Source organism: Mangifera indica, chromosome 1, assembly GCF_011075055.1.
Source record: "Mangifera indica cultivar Alphonso chromosome 1, CATAS_Mindica_2.1, whole genome shotgun sequence".
Taxonomy (NCBI): Eukaryota; Viridiplantae; Streptophyta; class Magnoliopsida; order Sapindales; family Anacardiaceae; genus Mangifera; species Mangifera indica.
The window spans coordinates 10,205,944-10,216,261 of NC_058137.1; the positions used below are offsets into that span (position 1 = coordinate 10,205,944).

At 31.6% G+C, this 10,318-nt stretch overlaps 1 non-coding gene across 1 annotated transcript; it reads right to left on the reverse strand.

Moving 5' to 3' along the window:
• Nucleotides 1-10,187: 10,187 nt before the first annotated feature.
• Nucleotides 10,188-10,259, reverse strand: TRNAW-CCA. The gene has a single exon. It is a non-coding gene; the product is annotated as a tRNA-Trp (tRNA).
• Nucleotides 10,260-10,318: the final 59 nt, after the last annotated feature.

Sequence of the window (10,318 nt, forward strand, 5' to 3'; positions counted from 1 at the left end):
CTGGCTTCAACTTATTGTATTCTTAGTCAGTTTATGAACATGCAATGGCTGCCTTTTCACGGCTGGTCTGCATGTAGTTGCATTTTTGCACATGAAACTGTATCTGTTATGAAGTTCCTGTTATCTTCACACTGTTCTTGAACTAAAACTACTGTATCATATTAACGATCTGTTTAAGGCTTTTTTCTTGATTTAATAAATACAGAAGAATTATATTAGGATTTAATTATAATAATAATAATAACATTATAATAATAACAATTATTATTATTATTAATTAATTAAGATAATATTATATTAAGATAAAATATATGATTAGCGCAAGATAGTTAAGATTAAGATATTATATATAAGATTAGGATAATATTTGAGAAGTTATATATAAAGTCTGTCGGTATTTTAAAAGGAATGAAGTTTTGATATTTGGATAATTTGGACAACATTTGGTTGATTACACCTCTATTTGTCTTTGAGAAAGAATTGACACAAGAATTAATATGGAAATTAAGTGACTTTGGCACTAGACAATCCCAAAATTGATACTATTAAGTGGAGTGAATTCAATAATAGACGTTTGTTGGCATTCTATCCTTTCTTCTTCTTTCAGGACCTATCCAAAAGAGAATTTGGTACTTCTTCTTCTTAGTCGTGAATATCTGAATAGGGCAAATTACCTGTGAATATCTTTCCTTCAGAATAAACGAGTTCAAGTTAGACTCGATCAATTGGAATGTGTATTATCCATATAAGGGATCTTCCAATTGAAAAGATCCATCATATGGAAATAAACATTATTGGCAACAAGAGATATCAACTCCTTCCAACTGCAAATAAATGTATCTTTTCCTCTCCCAATCAACAAGGGCTACCCAAATTACGCAAATATCTTTCCCTCTTTTATAATGTTCACTCTCTTTTATATATAACTCTTCAAATATTATCCTAATAATAACCTAATCAAATATTGTCCTAATCTTACATATAATATTTTAATTTTATCATAATCTTAAATATCTTAATCTAATTATACATTTAATCTTAATATAATATTATTTTAATTAATTAATATTATTCCTAGGACTTAGTAATAATAATAATTAATTAAAATAATATTATATTAGGTTAAAATATTAGATTTGGATAAAATATATTATTATGATAAGACATTTAAGATTAACATAATATTTATATGATAATATTTGATTATGATATTATTAGTATAATATTTAAGCAATATGTATAAAGGGAAGTGGGTATTGTAAAAGAAAAAAGAATTTGATATTTTGATATTTTGGGCCACCTTTGGCTGATTGGAGGAGAGACACCTTTATTTGTTTTCAAGAGGAGTTGACATCTCTTTTGCCAACACTATTTTTTTCAGTATTAATAGAAATTGAGTTAAGTTCCCATCAAAGTATTATAATTAAATCCTAACATTACTCGCCTCTCAAAAACTACCTTATCCTCAAGGTGGGGATCATTTAATGATTTTTTATATATATTTCTTCCTACCCAGTTTGAAAAAATTCCTCCCATTTTAACATTAGTCCAGTTATTGTTAGTGGTCAGGAATGTCAAATCGATGTTGTTTGCCATTGCTGAAAACACTACCTTGGCATCATTCATCCTTAGCACCAACGCATGTCTTACCAAGTTCAACATCATTCACCACCGAGAATATACCAAGCACTCTAAATCCAATCTCGATCTCATCATCTTCCTTGTCAATTATTGCTCTTTTTATGACTTCCTCCTTAAACAACAGTGATGGGAACTGAGCTTTGATTTTGTTGTCTTCCTCCTTAATATCCTGATTTTCCATGTATTCTTTTGTAGATAGATGATAGTAGCAACTCCTTCAATTCCTTCACACACCCTTTAATGTTCAGTTTATTCAAATAAACAACTATGATGTTCAACTTATTTATCACCTTTTCTATAATTGCAGATCAAGACCCTTCTTTTTTCATACTCTTCTTAGTCATGACAAATCTAACATGTTCTGATATCATTTTGATAGGAACTCAACTCAAATATTATTAATATATAAATAAATATTGTTGACAACAAGAGATGTCAACTACTCTCAAAGGCAAATACAGATGCATTTCCCCTTCCAATTAGTCAAAGGGTACCCAAATTACCCAAATATCAAATTTCCCTTCCTTTTACAATGCTCACTCCCTTTTATATATAACTCATTAAATATTATCCTAATAATAATCTAATCAAATATTATCATAATTTTATATGTAATATCTTAATCTTTTTAATCTTAAATATCTTATTATAATCATATATTTTATCATAATATAATATTATCTTAATTAATTAATAATAATAATAATAATAATAATAATATTATTATTATTATTATTATTATTATTATAACTAAGTGCTAACATTACCCGCCCCTTAAAACTCATTTTGTTCTCAATGTAGGGATTATTTGATGATTAAGGTGAAAGATAACAAGATTAAAGCTTAGCCCCCATTACCGTTGTTTAAAGAGGAAATCGTAAAAAGAGTGGTAATTTATAAGGAAGATGATGAGATTGAGACTAGATTTGGTGTGTTTGGTATATTCATAGTGATGAATGATGTTGAACTTAGTGAGACATATGCGTCTGTGCTTAGGACGAATGATGCCAAGATAGTATTTTCAATAATGATGGACAATATGGATTTAACACTCTTGACCACTAACAACAACTAGACTAATGACAAAATGGAAGAAAATTTTTCAAATTGGGTAGTAAGAAATGTTCAAAAAAAAAAATCATCAATGATCCCCACTTTAAAGACAAGGTACTTTTTGAGGCGTGGGTAATGTTATGACTTAATTATAATAATAAATAATAATAATAACAATAATAATATTATTATTATTATTATTTTAATTAATTAAAATAATAATATTATTATTAATTAAAATAATAATGTTACAATAATAATATATTTTTCCAAAATACCTCTCTTAACATAACCCATGTAGAAATTCTCTCTTTTTCTCTACAACTTTAAAAGATATTTTGCGTTAATGAAAACTATTTGAAATAGTGAGATAATAGTATAATATGTAATATGATAATAATTAAAAATTAAAATAATGAGATAGCCATTGATCACTTTTAACATGAGCTGGACGTCAAATATGGCAGAAAATTAATTTAGAAAGGGAAAAAGGAAGGGTTGGCGTGCTTTTTCCATTAATAATTGAAGCCAACCCACTTCCTCTAGATTTAACTTTTAAAAATGTCATGTTTTCAGCAAGTATAATGAATATATATAAATAATGCATCAAGAGGAAATATTATAATGAATATATATGAATAGTCATTGTCTACAATAATTCACTGACAATCAGAGAATATATTTCTTATATTCTTGTTTGCTTCCCTTTTTATCTTTCATGTGGAAGTCTTGCTTGCTTCCATATATGTGTAAGTTTTGGCAAATATTATTTGCAAAAGTATTTGCTTGCTTACTTTTATATTTTCTCTAAAAGTATTTGCTTCCACATAGATCATCAGATTGTTTTCTCGTTCACAAAGAAAATTCAGCGAACAACTTCATCGATCATCGATATTGTTGACGTAATAGCAGAAAAAGAAGTTAGATTTCGTTATATCAAATGGAAGTAGAATTATGTCATATCAAATTCAATTTGATCCAAATTCAATGTAAATTGAATTTTAATTTGGTCTGAATTTAAATTAATTTGATTTGATTGGATTAATTTGAAATTGAAATTAAAATTAATATGAAATTGATCAAATTAATTTGGAAATTGAAATTCAAATTAATTTGAAATTGCAATGGGTGAGTGGCGTACCATGGCCAAGTGTTGGCATTTCCGCCAAGCTTTCCCATGCTTCTTCTATTTCACTCATCTATTTCTTTTTAATCTATTTTCTTTACTGCTCACCTATCCATGCTTGTAGTTCAGTAGATTTTATTTTAGTATATTGGTGATTCAAATCTAAAATGTAGCTTAAATAACATTTAAAACTAAAAAATGATAATCTTACATCAAATATTATGAACACTCAAATTTAACTGTTTTTATGAAAAATGACATCATACATATTAATTTACTGATAATCCAATTTTTTTTATTCTAATGTTATATTAGCTGATGCCAATTATGTTAATTTAATAATGATAATCCAGTTTGTTTGATTAATCTTTGATTAAAATGATTGTCTTTCATTAATATTTTATTAATGTAATTTAACGAATTAATATATATTTTTAGACATTTGCAATCAACTACCAAGAGGGGGAGTACAAATTCCATGATGCATACAGATTCCGAGTGTGTATGTTACTTTGGACAAAGATGGATACTGTGATTATAATTAGGAATAAATTAACATTTACTCAGAGAACCATTTTTCGGACAACTTGTTTTGGACACTTATTAGATTTGGTGGAGCCACGATTCAGTGTCGTATTTATTCAAGCGATATTATTTCATATGATCAATCGCAAAAACCCAAAGAAAGAAATGTGGCTCAGAATAAATGGTGTTGAGTTTCAATTCAACCCTGTGGAGTTTGCATTAGTCGCTAGCCTGATTTTCGGGAAGGACATGGACGTGTCTAACTACATTGATTGCATAGGGACACCTCGATTGAGAGAGGAATACTTCTTGAACATTCACAGGTTGTTATCCCATGGGGAAATCAAGCAAGCATTCGACAATGAAATTTGGGGAGATAATGATGACGATGCAGTGAAGTTCACAGTCTTGTATTATGCGTTTACAGGATTATTAGGGGTGGACAATAAAACCAAAATACCTGATCGTTTTTTGCATTTAGTAGACAATTTAGATGCATTTAGTCATTAACCATGAGGGACAGTGACATGAAATAAAAGAGTTGAATCGATGCAGAAAGGTATCCATAACAAATATCAGTATTGTGTTGAACATTATTCGTCGTACACAAGTCCGCTCCCACTTCTTAGTTATAATATTTTAGAATACCGGATTGCTTTTCAAGTAAGTATCGCATAATAGGTAAAGTTTACATTCATATTGACAATTGTAAATACTAACCATAAATATTATACATTGTGTAGTATTGGATTTATGAGACGATTCAAAATCTATCGTCTTATATCTGTCTGAAAGCAAATGATCAAATCCCCCGTATCCTAAAATAAAAGACAATTGTATTACCGACATGGGATGACATATCGATACTTTAGGACGCTCTTCCGGTAAGTTGCTCATTGGTAGATTTATATTTTATTATTCCATTTTGTATTTCATTAATTTTTATAAACTTCCTTTATGTTCCAGGAGGGGATTACAACTGCGTTACATCCGACCGAGACTAAGCGTAACTCTAAGTGGTATATTCGGCTCTAGAGTTTGTGGGAGAAAAGGGACCATGAACATCATCAGATGATGAGTCTACAGATTCAGACGATGATAATGACATCCAGTCGAATTGTCCTATTGTCTTTCAGACAGCCCTCAAAGGGTCTTCACAGTCTTCCATGCTTTTGTACGAATATCTTTATCATGAGGTGCCCAACTTGTTGTTTCTGGGACGTCTTGTATTAGACAGACATCCTAGGAATAAGTGTCATCCTCTCGCACTACACAGCCCCGAAAGTCATATAGGACCTCTGATACTGTACGTATATCCCTTTCACGGATGTCTACATCTTATGCCTTATATCCTCAAGAGCCCCAGAGGGACGAGCCTGCAAAACACTTAATTCATGGGATGTCGTACAGTGGTATATCATATGACCGTCTTCAATAGATCTTAATGGAACATGGAAGAGTCTTTAACTCTCAGATAATTTCCTTAGGTCGATAAATGCGATCAACCACAAACATTGACTTAAGTATGTTCCCTAACGATTCTGCACTAGCTTATCTATGATGCAACAATATTTGATCCTACAGACAAGTGTGTGTCTCGTCCATACGTCATAAGATCCAATAGTCACCATCTTGCTCTCATGTTGCTCGTGCCCTCCATTTACATTATGTGTGTACATATTTAGCTCATATCGTATATTATTAGAGTGACTAACCTTCCATGGAATTCCCATCTCTAAGGTATATGTTCGAAATAATGCTTTCAATTCTACCTTTGAATTATAAAAACCCATCACTTGCAAATGGTTGCCTCTTTGTGTTACCCGATTACTAATATCTCCATTGTCAACATCAACAGCAAGCTCAAGAACCCATTGAAATGGATTTGGATTATGGATGTGACTTGGATATACACCAATATTCATAAAGTCATGACGTCTTGTGCTACATTCAGCTCCCTCATTACAAGCATGACTTTGACTTCTGCCAACATCTTGGCTTGAAACATCGTACATGTTCTCATCAAACCCTGAGAATTCTTTATCGTTATCATTATCATCCTTATTACTTTTTACTTCATAATCCTCATCCATGTTTCAATTAGTAGATATACTTTAATCAAAAAACATAATTTGTTAGTTAATATTTCTCGACGATCTTTAATGTAATTATTGAAGAAGTTAATGTTTAAATTTGAATTTCAAATTGTAGCTTATAACAATATAACACTTTTCTTGAATCTTACAAATTTGAAGGGGAGAAAAAACAGAATTGAAAGATAAAAATTAATGCTAATGAGTTAAAAGTCCAGTATAGTAATGTCAAGTTTATGGGATAATAAGCACCACCGATATTATCAGATGACGAGTCTATATATTCAGACGATAATGATGACATCCAGTCGAATTGTCCTATTGTTTTTCAGACAGCCCCCAAAGGGTCTTCACAATTCTCCACTGCTTCTGTATGAATATCTTTATCACGAGGTGTCCAACCTATTATTTCTGGGATGTCTCGTATTAGACAAACATCCTAGGAATGAGTGTCATCCTATCACACTGCACACCCCTGAAAGTCATATAAAGCCTCTGATAATATACGTCTATCCCCTCCACAGATGTCTACGTCCTGTGCCTCCTATCCTCGAGAGCACCAGAAGAACGAGCCTATAAGACACTCAATTCACAGGACATCGTATAGTGGTGTATTATATGATCGTCTTCTACAAATCTTAATGGAACATGGAAGAGGCATCAGCTCTCAGATAATTTCTTTTGGTCGATAAATGCGATCAACCACAAATATTGACTTAAATATGTTCATCAACGATTCTGCACCAGCTTGTTTATGATGCGACAATATTTGATCCCGCAGACAAGTGTGTGTCTCGTCCATATGTCGTAAGACCCAATAGTCTCTATCTTGCTCTCTCGTTACTCATGCCCGCCATTTACATTGTGGATATACGTATTTAGCTCATACCATATATTATTAAAGTGACCAACCTTCAATTGAATTCCTGTCTTTGAGGTATATGTTCAAAATAATGCTTTCAATTCTGTCTTGGAATTATAAAAACCCATCACTTGTAAATAATTACCCTTTTGTATTGCCCGATTACTAATATCTGCATTGTCAACATCAACAACAAGCTCAGGAACCCATTGAAATGGATTTGGATTATGGAAATGACTTGGATATGCACCAATATTCATAAAGCCATGACGTCATATGCTACATTCAGCCCTTTCATTACAAGCATGACTTTGACTACTACCAACATCTTGGCTTGAAACATTGTACATGTTCTCATCAAACTCGAGAATTCTTCATCATTATCATCATCATCCTCATTACCTTCTACTTCATAATCCTCATCCATATCATCATCATTATCATCATCAATACCATAATTCCTACCAAACTCTTGAAAACTTTATGGATGTGCCCACTCATCTGTCGGATGATTTTCCCTTTCTTTCTCGTGAACATCTTCAGCTTGTTGATTGTCTCTTCCGTCAATTGGACTCTCGGTAACATAAAGTTGTGTATATCCTTGTGAACTTCTTGCTACAATCATAAAAAACTTCATGTCATCATCGTCTATAATCTCTATTGGACCCACATCACCTAGGGTAAATATGTGCACATTTGATTGACTTTGATCGAGTTTTATACGATAGCTAATTCTTGCAATAAATCCTTCAAAATCAACACTTGCGTCGATACACATTTCTCTCTCATTTCCACCAACATATTTTATCATATTATCATCAGCTTCAATATATTGACCTCTATAGCGAATTTTAAATGCAGTTTTTTCCATCCTAACTAAAAATAAACCTAAAAACATAAAACTCCAAATTGCACTATTTTACAATTTTTTTCAAATTAAGCCCCAAATGCAATACCAATGCAACCAAACTTCATACATATGTATTTATAACACATTAAACTATCATATCATCAAGTGATGTACAAATATTGATCAAGGCAAGACAATAAAAAATGGAAGAAAATGACAATGACAATTCTGTAATTTTTTATGCAACTCTCTGCTAAGACAAGGAAAACGATACACAAAATAGCACCAAATTGGAATAAACAAGTATAAAAAAATAAAGGAATTGAGTGCAATGGAAAAAAACAAAAAATAAATAAATTCAGTGGGGTCCGGGGGGTTGGCATTATTGCCAACCTGTTCTTCTTCTGAAAATTTTCTAAGCCCGAATTTTCATATTTTTATAACCATCAATACAACATTAAACAATATTATAACAATTTTAAACAATAAAAATAACATGAAATAATAGCATTAAATAATCTAACAATATGAAATTACAACAAAATTAAATTTTAAATGAAGTTATGAATATGAATCTACCATACTTATTTCATTTTCAATTGTTCATAAATAAAGCACATAACATATGGATTTGAGTCAAGGCTGACCTGAATGTGGATGATTTTGCTGTAAAATCTTTGCAATAGATGTTAATTCTCTTAATAAATTTAGTAATTTTCGTCTCTCCCTCCTTTGTATCCAAGTTGAATCTTTTATAATGGTTTTCTCATAAGTTTTATTGTTCAATCACGTGTCTTCTTTGATAAAAAAATTTATTTTTTTTATGCTGTAGAGATTTTCTTCCTCACTTGAACGTTAAAGAAGAAAAGAGAAAAAGTTGCAGAGAAAAATAGAGAATCTCTGTCTAGGTTGCATCAACAGGGGTATTTTGGAGAAATATATTACTGTTGTGATATATTTATTTAAATTTTGAGATGAGTGACATATATATATACACAGATTAAAATAAGGGTAAAAATTTCAATTTCCCCAAAAAAAAATCTTTGACTTCAACCTAATTGTTGGCAAGAGTCAGTGAATTGCTCCCATCAGTTTTAGCAGTACCAAATTCTCGCCTAGCCATTTTAGACCTGAAAATTTCGAGCTTGAGCAAAAGCTGTCAAAAGAATATTGTATGTCACATTGCTGGGTTGACAAAATTCCATTCCCTTCATCTTCTCCAAGTAACTTAGCGCTTTGGCATTTGACTTTCCTTTTTCTCGAGTGTGAAGGTGGGCTATTATTATAGCATTACAAACTCAAGTGTCAGGACGGCACCCACTATTACGCATCTCAGAAAAGAGCCACATGGCCATCCTACTTTGGCCTTTCATTCCTATAACTGTTATCAACTTTGAATAAATGCCATTATCAGCAATATACCGGCGTTGCTTCTGCATCCATCTGAACACAGGAATGTCTAATATTTACAAAACACAAACAGTTGACTACATAAGTTTACCAATGGAAATGCCAGGTTCATAATCTAAATATCATTGCCTTCTCCTAAGTAATTTATTTTTCCAAACAGATTCAGAGAATAACTCGAAATATAGATTAACATTCAGGGGATCACCGATATTACTCCGGCAAAGTTGCTGAACCAGTTCTACTACACAATCAATGTCACATATGAGATTTTATGTTACTAACATGACATTATGAACTAATAAACCACGATCCCAATACAGGCACAGCGATATAATTCCTGGGGCTGTGGTACTTCCATCCTATGATTTAGTGTCACTGCGATTATCTTACTCTCAAAATGTTACACAATCATAAGTAAATCCTAGTACCATTACCAGAAAAAACAGTAATGTTACATATCCCAACCAATCTCTAGTCTCGACCCGAATAATGTGTTATCCTGTGAGAGACATTTGCATCTCACTACTTCGAAAATAATAATTCAATCATGTTGCACAACAACCGAAATTTTCTTACACCTACGCAAACAGAGAAATCCGAAGACATTATTTTGGAAAAAAAAGGGTTTGAACCCGACGTGAATCGAACACGCAACCTTCTGATCTGGAGTCAGACGCGCTACCATTGCGCCACGGATCCACTTTGTAAGGTGTAGTCAACAGTCAATAATTATTAATTTAACATTAATACTAAAATAT